Here is a 15,550-nt window from a genome sequence, read left to right as displayed (position 1 = left end):
GCTTTCCATATTGCATGCAGTTTCAGGGCTTAGCCAGACAGTCCCTTTATTCCATCATCTGTCTTGTGACACAAGTGTGGTCTACTTTTGTCAGAATATTATTCTTGCTTGGGAGCAGAATAGATGAGATCTTAGACCAGCAAGAGCTGTATTATGAACATCACTGGATGTCATCTGAAACGCCCTCTCTCACTGGCTGCAAAAAAATGGTTTAGTCTAATCCTTAAAGGATGTTTTCTTTACAATTAATAAAGTAATCTCACACACACACACACAAAAGGACAGGATAAAAAAGCCAGAGTAAAGGCAAGGCACAGATTTTGGAACTTAAAATAGCCCTTTCAAAATACAACTGTCTCAAAGGGAAAGAAAGATATGACTGGCTGAACAGTATAAAATCTAAATTATATAGTGCTTCACGTGATTTTATCCAGTCCAATCTTCATCTATGACACTGGCTTTCCTATGGACATTCTCAACCTTAAAAATTAATAGAAGAATCTTTTTTTAAAAATACTTTCATGGTGGGCTGCAGGCAGTGGATGGTATGTGATCTGTTGTCAACCACAATGGAACAGAAGGCAGGAAAACTGTTTCTATGCAATCTTGGACATATTTTTTTTTCCTTACCTTTACTTTGTTTCACTCTTACCACCTCTTACACAACAATGAAATTATTCACCCAGGCGTGTGCTGGAGACAAATTAGTTCTTGTTTTAAAAGTGTGATGAGAGATGGCTGTTATATGAAGTTCGTAATACTCAACATCATACCTCTGTAACTTATTTGATTATCACAAAGCAATCCAGCTTGATTTTAAATATAGCATATTCATCAGCATACAAATCTGAAACAAAGAAAATAAAAAGACTTTTCCCCCCTTTTCTGTCCCTGGCCTGTTGACTTCATATTTGGGCAAGCAACGCTGCTTTTCTCTTCCTCTTCTTCATCTGTCTTGTTGATTGATGCTGAAAGCTCTTTGGAGCCAAATCTGGACTATATTTCATGTATAGGTCCCAACATAAGCTTCCCTGCATATTCTCTGCATCACTGTAAAATATTAAAAATTAAATGTGCTTGAAGAAGTTTTGATTTGAGAAAAGCAAAGACGGTAACAAGTGATTTAACCAGCAACTAGTTGTCTTAAAATTACTCTCTCAGTTCTCTCCAGAGTTAGTATAGTCCACAACTTGAGGAGTTTTATTATCCTTGGAGTATATTAACAGAAACAATTCAAATTTAAAAGCTCTTGTGGTAGAGAGGTAGAATTGAGAAGCTGCCACATGATCAAAACAAAAAAAGCAACAGTGTTTTCTCAACATTTTTTCAGGTGAGCATAAAGATAGATGGTTTTAATAACTGTTTCCATCAGAGAGATCTTGATATTTAATCTTATGAGATGAGGGAATTACATTAAATGCTATGTGCAACAAAGTTTCAATTACCTAATTACACAGCTAGTGTATTCAGAAATGCATATGTAGATTTTTCAGCTTGCAATACTATTTAATAAATCTTAGGAAATTATATAATAAGAGAGGAGCTCAAGGTTAATATTTCAAATACTAATGAAGTTTTAGATACTGAGGAGCATTATTTGTGCCCACGAATACTTTTCACTGATCTCAAGCACATTAAAAACCTGTCTCAAACTGAGAGAAAATGGTCTAGTTTTCACAGCACTCACTTGAAACTTTGGAGATCCATAGCGAATTCATTATTCTGCCACTGGGTACCATTTTACCCATTTATTGACTAAATTTATGCAGGGTAAATCAAGAAAGCCTGGAGCTTTTAGAGATAGAGTTATCTATTTCTAACTATCTAGAATTGTCTCTAAAGACATAAGTCTGCTCAGTCCTGCATTATTTGATTCAGTTTTGAAGGGTTAGTTCCTTTTTTGTGCGTAACAGAATGCAAACCCGCATCTGGCACCAAGAGGAAAACCTTTCCAACTGTCTACAGAAGCTCTGCAACAAGACAAAAAATTCACGATTCATTGAGGCAGAAACAGCAAAGGAAGAAGTTGGAATTGGTATTCTTCCAGACTCATCTGGGAAGAAGAAAATTTAGGTTTCAGTCCTTGCACCTATGGCAGTTTTTTGCATTCTGCGTTAGAAAGTTATTGGCTAAACAAGCAGAAATAACACTACCCACCATTAGCACCCCCATTCCTTTGAATTCTCAGCCATAGATTCACAAGTAATTTTTTAAACAAAATAGAGGAATTAGTCAATTAAGCAACCCAACACTGAAGAGACCAGTGCCTGAGTATCTTTACAAAATGGCCTTTTTCTCTGGACCATGCCCTTTAACATACCTAGATGCCTAAAGCTACTAGAAGAGAGTGTCTGTTATCCGTTTAATAACTTTGGGGACCATTGGTCTCCAGACAGCACAGCACTCCATCTACACAATGCTGTAGCTAACACCCAGTAGAAAGACTGTAGGATACTCAGTTGTAAATCACCTTAAACATAGATATGGATTCTGCTTTCCTCTTACTGCTTGAAAAGACCATACAGATTTGTGAAGGTCTTGGGGGTGAATCTTTCACAACCTCAAACCGATACTGCTGCAAACACCAAAACCTAAGAAACCCATTAAAATCACAGACTTGGATTCCACTGACATGATTATGGCAAAACGGGCTTCAGACCCTACGTAGTCCACAGCAGTTTTTGCAGCATGTGCTGGCAAGGTCACAGTGGTGTTAATAACCAAATTCACAAGATGAAAGCTGTCTGTATGTCTGTTTGAAGTGCTATGGAGTGCTTGCAGACATACCTTGCACCCCTACCCCACCTAAGCCCCTGACATAGACATACTTCCCATGCCTGCGAAACACAAGTGGCTTCACTGAGTGGGAGTCCGACTCTTCATCCCTTTTTGTCATTCCTTGAGAATGATAAGAAAGTGGATCACAAGTTTTGGATATAAATGATGCTATCTGGCAGATTTTCTGCAAAAGCTGCCAAAGACAATAAAGATAAACCAGGACCTGACATTTCTAGTCAGTATTGAAAACGAAATGAAAAAAAGAACACAGAGAAGCCATAGTTCTGCCATATGGTATCATAGTGAAATGCCCACTTACGGTATATAGAACCACACCTTAGAAGATATAACAGACATACATATGTACATTTATTTTACTGTTTATCTTCAAAAAGCCCCTTACAAATTCCACTGTCTTAGCTCATAAGTAACTTAGAAACCATTTAACTTTGTCTAGGTAAGTAATTGCATGCTGGGAGTTTGTTTATATTTCTTTGAATCAGTAGCATGGAATGTACCAGAATATCAGACCAAGAAACATTCCTAACATTTTTGAAAAACATGTTTTTATACTGCTGCTGTCAAGCTTTCAGATCACTATTTCATATCTGTCCACACAGACACTCCCCCAAACAATGCAGGGAAACCCCACCTTACTGGTTATAGGTCTTATGTACATGCACAACAGCACTGCAGGTAAATTCCACGTACAAGAAATGATCTACATAAATCCAGTGCCATGCTGAAAATGAATTTTATTTTGTACAATTTGACAGGTACTTAATTTTTATTAAATTTTCTGCTTTGGCTGGAGCATGCATACCTATATTTGCAGGGGAGGGGGTGTACTGTATATATAGAGACATATATAAAAACAAGTCATGCAAGTCTTGCACAGGTTAAATTTTATGGTAACATGCTTAAGTGGAAGCAGATGAGGAACTTTTCAGGCTCAGGTCCATGTTTAAGATCATTAATCTGTTTCTTCAGCTGTCCTTTTAAGTATATGCACCAAGAAACACTCTTAAAGCATGCAACCTTTGCTGCATTTTTCCAATCGTAAGACAGCAGGGTACATTTACCATACAACAACCCCAGAGCCGAGTCCCAGGTCTGACATGTTCCAGAAGAGGCACTGCTTAATAGACCTCAGTCTCCACTTGTTGCAGCTATCTGCAGAAATATAATTTCTTTTCAGTTTCTTTCTTGTCTTCTTACATTGTCAATAAGATTTATTACCAACGATTCCAGCAATGAGATTATTAATTATCACCAATTCCAGCAATCATTGCAGTGCTCACTATATTCATAAAAAGTAACTCACCATATAGTAATCTCCAATAATATTCTTCTGTCACAGTTGACCTAATTTGCCTCAGAATTGTTCCTGCTGGTTGCTTTCCTACTTGAGGCCACAAATTATGAGATACAGTACTAGCTGGTTGCTGGTTTGCAAAGTATTTTTTTACTCTAATGAATACAAACATACAGAACAAACAACAGCAGCTTTCTAAAATTTGAAAAGTTGTCATGAATTGTAAATCCTTTCAAAAATATGTGGCAGGAGAGCTGGCTGTACAAGTCCATTAGTGCAATCAATGGAAAATAAGACTATGAGAAATGACACTTGAAACCGGAAGCAGCACAGGTCCCCCAGAATCCGTTTTCCGTTACTGGTCAAATTAGGATCTCAGGTGGTATGAAATAATAAGTTAAGACTTCTAAAAATACATTATTAGATTTGATCATTCCTCTTCTACTGCTGCCAGATAGTGAAAAAATCCACATACTTTATTCACAAAGTTAAAGGCCTAAAGGGACTGCTAGGTTATTTGGTGTTCTCTCTAGTACATCACATGTGATTAAGTTTCACCCAATTGCCCCCCTACTAATGAACCTGCCAACAGAAAGACATTAGATTTTGATCTGAAGAATTTAAAGTGCAGCAAATCCACTTCCTAGCTTGTCCTGAAGGTTTATGTTCTTCATTAATGAGTTGTTCCTCCTTCAAATTTGTACAGGATCAGCTGCTAAGACTTCACTGTGCTGCCTTCCTTGACTGTGCCTTTTTATAGCCGGCATGGCCTTCCTATGAAGACGCACTGTAATGAAATCATCTCCTAGACACCCTTCTGTTTTCACCTGCGGGGCATATTCTTCAGCCTTCAAACCACTTTTATGCATCTCTTCTGCTGTGTCTCCAGTTTTTCATTCTTCCTTTTGCAAAACAGTCTCTACGGTTGAATACCATGGCCCAGCAACACTGTCACAAAGGGAGAAGCTGTCTGCCTGGTCCTGCTGTTTTGTATAGGACTGCCTCAGTTGCTGCTCTCTGCGGAGAGTTGCAGCTGCAGTGCCTGCACAGGTACCTCTCCAGATCAGAAGCCCATGTTCTGCAGCCATGTCCAGCTTGCTTTGTTTCCGGATTATAAGCTTTCGTTTGAAAACGTCTGAATGGCCTTGCTTACCACATGATCATGATCACTCCATCAGCTGCCTCATCCTCTCGATTTAAGTCTGCTGATCACTACATTATCTTCACATTTTCTCAGTAATGAACTTAGACTGTTGCTAAAAATAAGCACTGGTTTCAGACTTGTGACTGTCTTGACAATATCTTGCTTAGAGATAAAATAGAAATCTATGAGGGTTCCTCACTTGCAACCACTTGTAGGATCTTTCATTTACCTTGATTTTGACCTATAACATTGATTTGATGCAAAACAGCACTAATATGCAAATCAGAACAGTGAACACTGCTGACAAAGCACCTCGACAATCATTGGTCACACTGATGCCTGTTTCAAGTACACCAGTCATCTCTTCAGCCAACTTCTCTACACCAGGTTAGTACAAGGTAACTATCCCTACTGGTTTTAAAAGATTTGCCATAGATATTTGCCATCATCCTTCTCAGATAATAAAGGACTGTAAGATTCTCCATAGGGTGCAGATGAATTCGTCTACTTCTTTACAGGCACACAGAGTTATATTTAAAGTTTTTTTTCCTCTTCCGAATCTCCAGCTAGTAATGTGCCTCTTAATTTTCAAAATTTGCTTTATTGCTCAGGTATTTACGCTCTTTATCCTTCTTTTTCCTGGATCTAGATTTTTCTTTTGTCTATTGTTTCATAACCTGCCATTTATTTTTATTACTATATAATTTTATATTTTAGCTTTATATACATATATATATGTATGCACATATAAAACACTTCTTTTTTTTCACTTCATCTTTGAGTCATGAAGTGTTCTTTCTAACTATCTGGTACACTACTATCTCACAGAGTTAGCAAGATATATAGCTGTACTGAGAACATGGAAAGTAGTACTGTCTTAAACAAGGGACCCGCTGTCACTGACATAGTCTTACCGCTGTTACAAAAGTAAGAACATCAATGCCTGTATGAATTTCTAATTTCCCAGTTCAGAATATAACACACACAGTTCCTTGGGATTACAGTTAGCGGACCCACCCAGAATGACAAAAGACAACAGGAGAGGAGACTAAAGGCCTTCCTTTTTCCTCCTGCTCCTCTAAAGGGTACAGATGCCCTTGCCTTGCAGCCAGGCACCTCCAAATACCTGCTTACAAAGTCATTCACCTCCCCAAAGAGGTCATTTGCGCTCTTAATACTCAGGTCTTTTGGCTGCATTGAAACCACAAGAAAATTAAAAAGATACACTTTCAAAGTTTGATTTGTATTAGTGTAAACAGTGGTAGCAAAAAGAGCTCAGCTTCACCTGATCCCAGCTGTGGTCACTTGGAACTAACAAATGCAGCGAGGTTTGCTGTGCAGAGACTGTGAGAAGGTCAAGAGGGACAGCCATGCTAGTCAAGGCTGAACAAAGTGTTTTAATGCAAGCAGAGAGCTTAAAAAAAAACAACCACCCAACCTTTAAGCTCCATAAATTGTGAAACTGAGGTGAAAAATAGCATGTACAGCTTGGAAGTCATTTCATAGGCAGCAGAACAAAGCCTTTGCTTATGCACTGAAATACGAAACCCAGTTTTGAAGTTGGACAACTTCTAAGAGAAGTTAGGAGAAAGCACTGAGGAGGATGCACTTCCACAGCAAGCAAGGTTCATGCAGTCAGCAGCTGATCCATTTCTCGCCCAGTATTCAGCTTTCAGAGACTTGGCCAGGTTACTTTCTTCCCTGTGTAAAGAATGTGTCCAACAAAGCAAGCTTTTCAACACTAAAGTCCATCAAGGGGGAGTGAATCCATCCAGTGAAGAAGAAGGGAGTATTTGACAAATTTCAACTTAGGAAAAAAAAAAGGCTTGGGGGGAGAATTGCAGAATTGCAAATCTTGTAAAACTATTACTAGGTCAATTATCAGCTTATCAGTGTCTGATACTGATTTATCTGTACAAAACAGAAGTTACTGATAGAGTCATAAATACCTGACCCACTCTTCAGTTTCCTCTGCCAAACCTCTCCCTTCACCTCCAATTTTGTCAGGTTTTGACTCAGAACCAAATCTAGTTTTAACATTCATTTTTCAGGCTTCTGGAAGAAATCTGTCATGGTGGCTTAATCATGCATGAAAAAGTCTTTGTTCCATTTGGTGTTTGCCCCTGCCTTCATTATCAGGAAATGGAGTATTTAAAAAGGATGATAAATTCCTCCCCAGCCCTCTCTCTTGCTCTCCCACCAGGATGAGCAAACTCCATATTCCAAACACAAAGATTTGACATGTGGGAGAGCAAGAGACAAGCCAAAAAAAAAAAAAGGCCAGGTGCAACAGTGATCCCTTGCCTACTTCTCGCTTCATTCTTCATAAATAGCCAGTACTGTGGTCCAAAGTGGACCCCTCCCAGCAGCGTTATCACAAGACTCCTCTGAGAACAGACTTTATCTTTGCTGGTTCTTTTTTTTCTCCTCTCTCCTCTCCTAAAGCCCTTATGTATTGTTATGCTTTTATTTTTGCCGGCTTTGAGCAAAGATAGTTCAGGGGAAGTCAGAAGGCAAAATGTCTTCATTTTAAATGGGCAAAAGTAATTACATTTCACACTCCAAAGTGGCTGCGTGCACGTGACTTTGCTGTTTATGTCTCAGCTCTAGCCAGAATTATGTTGTTACAGTTCTGCCCATAAGCTCTTCCCCAAAGCAGGTGCTTTGTAAACCCAGAAGACAAATCACTAACCTGTCTCTCAACGCCTGAGACACAGTCAAAATCATGCCTGCATAGCAAATGTAGGTGTGCTAGGAGTGCAGGTAGACATAATTCCACTAGCTTTAATCTCTCATTCACAGGGAACAGTAGCTGTTAATATATGACAGCAGGGACTTCAGAGTCAGTTGCACACTGTGCCAGGGATACAGGAGATGAAGTCACTTTTTATCCATCCAGTAATTTTCAGCATTACCCACGGTTGCTAAATCAAAGACAACAGGAGTTCACCTAGCCTTGTTACAAATTGGACTTTTATTCAGCTTTGTAGAAACACCTAGTCCAACCATAGCCTTGTGCAAACTCACTATCTAATAGCAAAGAGTTGTTTAAAGAGAAGGGTAGCCTCTCCCCCCCCCGCCCCGTATTATTTGACACACATTATGAAACATGCAATGCTCCTGTGTCATCATTTTGCATAAGTCATTCTCAAGGAATTACAGGGACCAGGCACAGATGATGTGACTGGACAAAGTAACATGGCTTTGCAATCATCCCCTGGCATACACTTACAGTCACTGGCATTAGGAAATGAGAGCTCATCACATACAACTAAGCTGCTTTGGAAAAACAGTCAGGAAACACATGGAAGTAATATTAACAAAAGCGTCCCAGCAACCCCTCCTAGTTGCCAGATGCTGAGTAGCCAACAGAAGCAAATGATTTTGGGTGGCTGCTCAGCATCTCTCCTCAGGTCAAGAGTGGATGCCCTTCAGAGAGAGGAAGCATGGCACACCGGGAGGCAAAAGGGTCATGCTTCTCCCGTAGGCTGAGCTTCCTTTGCTTTCCTTTCAAGTATATGATAGTTTTTAGTGAGACTACTCTGGGAGACAAGTTAGAGGGTAGAAGCAAAGAAGAAGTCAGAGACCTCTGAACACACAATTCTCCCATTTCTCATGCTGATTTCTATTCCGTGTATCCAGGATTTTTCTGCCATGTTCCTACACCTAGTACTATATCAGATTTTAGGGCTCAGCTAACCAAAAATGTTCCTCCATATGGACAGATCACTCAAAAACTCTGGTTAATTTTCCACTGGATCCTGCTCTGATCCTAATATAGAAACAAAGCACATTTTTAAGATCAAATGAGACCCCCTCAAATACTGTAAAACCCCCAGAAAGAAAATTTTCTGGACAGACAAGAGAGTGTATGAGAAGCTGTTGTGAAAGGAACCATTTAAAATCCCTCTCATATTGAAATAATGTTCATATAACATTTAAATTACATATTATCAAATGCGCTTCATGTATTAAACGCATATATTGATATTTTTAACATTCAGTGGCCTTAAGGCCACTGTGTACTACAGATTATCATTTTCCCTTTAAGCCCAACTATGCACAGGAATATATAGGCCTGTTTTTACTGCCATTTGATGTGCAAATATTATTATTTGTAAAAGTACTTACTCCTATGCCTAGCTTCACATTACACAAAGAAGAGTGGAATGCAAGGGTCCTAGGGTGAGAAGGGGAACCAGAACATTTCGTTCTCCGTTACTGACTCAGCTTGAGGTCAGCTACAATCCAAAGTTGTTTGCAGATGAACGGAGTTCAATGGTTCATGTGAAATAAATCATCACTCTCAAGGGTCAGGTCCACAAAATCAATCAGTCGTGCTGCTAAAAAGCAATATGAAGAAAAGAGAATCCAGAAGCCGATTCCTGAGCAGACGCATCCTGAGATGTCCCTTGCAGGTAGTCCCTGTCCTGAGCAGCACTAGCAGGATGGGGAGGAGGAGCCGTGCATTCGTTGCTTTTCTTGACCCTATTCTGTGAATCAAGAGATTTCCATTTCCCAGGCTGTGAGTATGCTTCTTTCCAGGAGCAGAAGATCTTCAAAAAATGAAGGCCTTATTTTGGAGGAATGGGAACTCATTTCCATACACCTCAGGAAGTCATTTGCATCAGCACAAAGTGAGTGAAAGAGACAATCATCTGATTTGGTAGCATTTCACACTCGCTTGTCACAACTTTGAAAGAATGCAGGAGGTGAAAAGTGCACGGCCACCATGAGCCAGTCCCAGTACACTGATCACATGTGTCTTGACCAACTTTGGGGGAGGTTCTCCAAAACAGATTAAGATCTACTTCAATCAGATTTCAAGGTAACATTTTTCTGCCATTCAACCACAGTCCAGATTTAACAATGACACCAATCCACTTTCATGGGCTAGCATTCGGTATGAACCATTAGTCACTAAGAAGGCAGCGGCCAACAAGTACCTTTCTTTAAGGAAGCAGATTTCAAAATCCAGGTGTTTCTACACAAGGCTCACATCTGCCCAGCTCTGAGCTCCCCCCAGTCTACAGTGGCCCCAAAACAATGAAGGAAGAGAACCAAAGAAAATGGGACATAGAGAATGAGGAGGGAGAAACCTTTAATCCTGGCCCACCCTGAAGGACATAACAGCATCACAGTGCAATGCAGGGCAGCTATTGACATGGGCAGACTTTCAAAGATACTTATCAAGAAGCTGAGCACTTCTGATTTGGTACTCCCCAGTCACACACTCAGTCTTGGGTGACTCAAAGGTGTTGCTGCACATGGCAGCTTTCTTGACAAATTTTTACTTTAGGCAGATGCAACTGGGATAAGCCTTAGTGTTAACAAAATAAACTGAGGCCAGTTGTTAAGGCACTGTACACAAACTGTGATTTCCAACTTCAGTCACAAGTGTAAGCTAGCTTAGCATACCAATCAGTGTCCTTTTCCTCCAAAAGAGAAAAGACTGACTCATGCTCCATGAGAAGCTGAGAAAATTATATCAATAGGAGGAAAACAATGAGCATCTTTTGAAAACCTTTTGTACATATTTTCTGCTAGATTCATACATGCAGCTGGAAAAGCTATAGCTAATAAACTTGCTAATCACCTTTCTGCTACAAAACTTATCTAGGTTAGGTCATAATTCATATAGATGTGCTTCAAAGCAATAACTCTGTCTGATCTTACTGTCCCAAGCTTCCCCAAATTATCATTTTTATTGTTTTGTTCAGACATTCTTATTTATAGGAGAAGGAAAAAAGTTATTGACAAACAGTTCAAGGTGTTATACAGACAGTGTAATGGGATCCTGGTTACACTGTGTCTCTCCTTGGAGAACAAATCAGCTCAGAGTGTCTTCTTGTGGTAGAAAGCTGCAGAGGAGCCCTTGTCACAGGCTATCAAATAGCCCTAGGGCTGATTTCTTCTGGTTTGGTTTGGTATAACTGCTTTGCTTTTTCAAAAAGGATATAATATGACAATGAACAGAGCTGCCAGAGGAGCAGTTCAGAAAGGAGAGCACCAATTATTGGGTGCTTTTAGTTCATACAGGGTTTAATGGACATACGCTCAGCACCCCCAAATCAAGAGAGAGGACATACCCAATAGTGAACATCAGATACTTCACTTGGCACTAGCCCAGCTGGGTGGTAAGCCTATCTATTTGGTTATTTGATTGACTTATGTAGGTCAGAGTCAGTCCATGCTGAGCAGTCAAATGGGAACCCAGCGACAGTTATATGGCTCCACTCACAGACATGCTGACAAGGCAATAGGTTGACAGGTTTGTACGATCAAGCATAAATGACTCAACACAAAACTTGTAACTTGAAATTTGTAATTGCTTTGGCCATCCACTTCTGTGGCAGTAGCTAAGTTCCTGCAGCTACTTCAGTGACTGGTAATATCAACTATTATTAACAAAGACACCTTTCTTATACCCTATGTTGATTAAAGGCCTGTTTTAGGTACCTGACAAAAGTTTCTTCCTCATGACTCAACTATGAGATATACTGTATGTGCTAAGTGTTAAGAAATGTTACCTACACTCCTGAACAGAGTCCCTATTGACGTATGAATGAATTCAGTATTTTTATGCTTTCAAACATATGTAATGAGTATTTGAAGGCCAAAAAAAGAAGAATAATCTGATGTTTCCACAAATAAGACTAGCTCAGCAGTTCCCATGGCACAGAATGAATAGAAAAATAACCCTAGGAATGCAAGGGGACTTGCTGACTCACGGAAAGTCATCTAGTGACTGCTGGCTGCAATGTGGGCAGGAAGCATGTAACAGGGGTAGCATTGAAAGAATCCGTTTTGAACACTGAGAGCTCCCACCTGAATGAAGTGTTGAGGTCATGAAAAAGGCTAACAGAACCACACTAGTGTCAAGCTCCTTGGGACAGGACCCGTGCCCGTATAACATCTACTGAATTGCCCAGTGTAGTATCGGGTATGGTGCAGTAAGGATGCTTTGACAGCTGCTGCCAAAATGGGCTGCATTAGGATGGCACACACAGTAGAGAGGCAAAGGGTCTTGAGAGTCTTCTCTCTTTTCAGGCTGATGATGTAACCAATAAAAAATCTACCACACGACCTGTTACTACAGACAGAACTCTCCTGATTTATTTCCCATGAAAAACCACTTGTTTGTTTCTGGTATCAGAGAGGTTCAGAATCTTGTTGGGACAAGCCCCAATGATTAACAACAATCTGTTGCTTTATTCAGAGCCCACGTCAGGGTTCTGGTTTAGGGAATTGGAACAGTTAGTGAAATCCTATCTCTAGAGAGGCATTTACAGGAAATGCTCTCCCAGACTGATGCTCAAAAAAAGGAACAGAATTTTTTTTGATTGAGAATAATTTTTCAAAAGAAATTAAAATTCTGCAAAATTTCTTCTTATTTCCTTCAAATGAAAGTAAGAAAAAAGCATTTAGTTTTAAATCAAAACATTTTGTTTTGAATCAAACAACAAAAACGTAATTAATTTTTCCATTTTGCTTTTTTTAGTCACAGATGCTTTATTTTTTTCTTTTTTTAATCAGCCCACTTTTATCCTGGGGAATTTAGACTAAATAACATTAAATCAATTTTAATTAAAAGCTTTAGTTATTTCCATGCAGGTTTGTTTCAAAATCAGAAATAAGTATGGAAGTTACTGGCACTATTGAGCAAATAAGTTTTTATTAAAATCATAGAAAAATTTGGGTTGGAGGGAACCTCTAGAGGTCACCTTGTCCAATCTCTCACTCAAAGCAAGGGTCAGTTTACTCAAGGTCTTCCCAAGCCACATTTGTCACAATCTCCAAAGACGAAGAGTCCCTAGCCTCTCTGGCATCTGTCAGATGTTTGCTCCATGAAGTAGCTTGAGTGGAGCTCTCCCACCATGTGATATGACTTACACATTTACCAAAGGTCAAAGTATAGTGTCTGCAAGTAGAACAAAGTTCTACTTGTATATCATGGGCCACTATGTGCAACTGTTGTGCAGAGATGTTGTTGCTGTTACAGGAGACAGGACTTGCATACACAGTGAGGTCTACCTTCTATGAAAATAATCTTCAGGAAATTCAGGGTGGTTACCCAGGTGTGGAGTGTCACAGTTATTCCAAGCCTGAAACTGTACAGACACCCCAAATCGATCACTTTTCACCTGTTTATTTCCTTGGATTGGAAGTAAATGGGGACAACTTTTAAGAAAGCTTAAACCTACAGTGAGTTTTCCTGCACTGCAAATTCTCACAAACTCTTCCTTAGGAAAGCAGAAACGAATGTTCTCATAAGCGGCAACAGTTCGTTAGCTTACCAAATCCCCATTCAACTTACTCTTAGAATTATAATTAAAAGATTCTCTCTTAGAATTATAATTAAAAGAACCTAACAGCTTTTATCCAGCTCATCCCTGAAGCAAGATCTGAATCAGACTCTGGAGGTATGCACCTCCCTTCACTGTGGATGGAGCCACCAGTGAGTGGGCAGCCTGGAGTATTTGCCCATATATGGTTAGGAGGAATCAAGGTCAAGGTGTATGTCTTTTAGGAAACATATGCCCTATACTTGCATCCAACTGTTAAACAGAAACTGTCAGTTTGCCATTGTTTTCCTTCTTTTTAGCTGAAGGAGCCAAGCAGCCATAACTACAACAGCGTAACAGGAAAAAACAAGAACATTTAAATCTTTGCTCTTGTTGCGCATTTCCTGTTCATTTTTGGTGTGCTCATTTCCACACTATTACCAAAAATTTCTCAAAGCTTCCAATAGCACTGTCATAACAGTTCAAAAAGCAAGGTACATCCAAGGTTGGCAGATGCCAAGATAGACTCAACTCTTTGTTTCATAACTCTCTAAAAATAAAGCCCCTGACTCCCCACACACTGATATTGCACAATGGTCCCATCCCAGCAACATATCCAAATTCTGATTATTTCTCTGGTAATCTACTGCCGGCTCCTCTTCATCTGGGGTTTTCAGATTCAAACCTTTAACATGGCCCACATACTGATACTAATATCCATAGACATAGGAGTCCTTGACAGTCTTCTTCCCTTCAGCTCTCTAGATACTTCACCTGACTTCTCTTCATTGCATATTTCTTTCTGCTCGTCTTCATGGTCCTCCTCATGTCCTCTGCCTTTCGTCCCCTTTGTTATGCCTCTTTCTTCCCAACCATGTATCCCAACAAACTACTTTGCTGAGCTTTTCCCAATACTTTTGTCCTGTGGTTTTTTCTTCTCTGTCCATAATTGCTACTAACATTCCTTCCTGATGGACACACTGTCATTCACTCTTGAATGTGCACTTCTCCTAAGAAGTCTACAAACCACAGCTTTTCCCCTAGAAAACTGCTGACTGATCAAACAAGTTAAAGTTAGAGAGAACAGTCGTTCTTGGGGGCAAGACCAGGGTCAGCAGAGCACATAGATGAGCAGAAGAAACTAGTGTTCGGTTCTCTCCTTTCTTTGAATATGTGTGTGTGCTATCAGGTTTCTGAGTTAATAATTTCATTACTTTCTGTAAAATGCCTTATTAATAATAGTAATAATAATCCTATTCATCATCCCTGTCCAGTTAATTGCAAATATCAGTCTTACAGTTCTCACCTGAAGAAAGTTTCGGGGACGTTTTTCCAGACTGAAAACAGGCAGCAGTGTGCAGGGCAGCAAAACTCCAATGCTTTGCCACTCCTTCCTTTCTGTTGCTGGAACAGTCATCCTACAGAGCATCTCATCCTAACAGCCTGATGCAAGGAGAGCCAGCATCTCATGTACCATTTTCATTGGCTGGAAAGTATTTTCTGATTCTCAAGTCTTTGAATTCCAGCTTTTCCAAACAAAGTAATCTCAGCAGGGTCCCATTGGTTATTTCTGCATCGTTTTATTTGAAAGGCTCATTCGCTTGACAATGAATTATAACATGTGTTAGTAATTAGCTGTGGAACTCTCATCAAATGTTAAATAAATTCCTTGTGATCAAAATCATATTAGGTAAATAAATACCAAATAATTGCTAAACAAAGGCTACTGCGGGAGTTTGTTGTATGAAGAAAACTTAACGAAAGTACTGTGTCCTTAAGAGCTCACCCGAAGAATGGAAAAGCAGCAGAGGCAGAAAGGCACCAATAACAGTAGGACTAGCATGCTCTTAAAAGAAAACAGAAATTAAAACAAGAGAGGGCTGAGGAGCTAGCCAGTGGATGGGTTGGGAGGAGGAGGTTGAATCATTCAAAGACTTCTGAGCCTGGAGGTTACCTGGTCATTCCTCAACCCTCTTTAAATGCACTGAGAAATAGTAGGCTAGATTTTCATTTAGTGCAAAATTTACA

This window comes from Aquila chrysaetos, chromosome 8, assembly GCF_900496995.4.
Source record: "Aquila chrysaetos chrysaetos chromosome 8, bAquChr1.4, whole genome shotgun sequence".
Classification (NCBI taxonomy): domain Eukaryota; kingdom Metazoa; phylum Chordata; class Aves; order Accipitriformes; family Accipitridae; genus Aquila; species Aquila chrysaetos.
Note: the sequence above shows the minus strand (reverse complement) of the source record.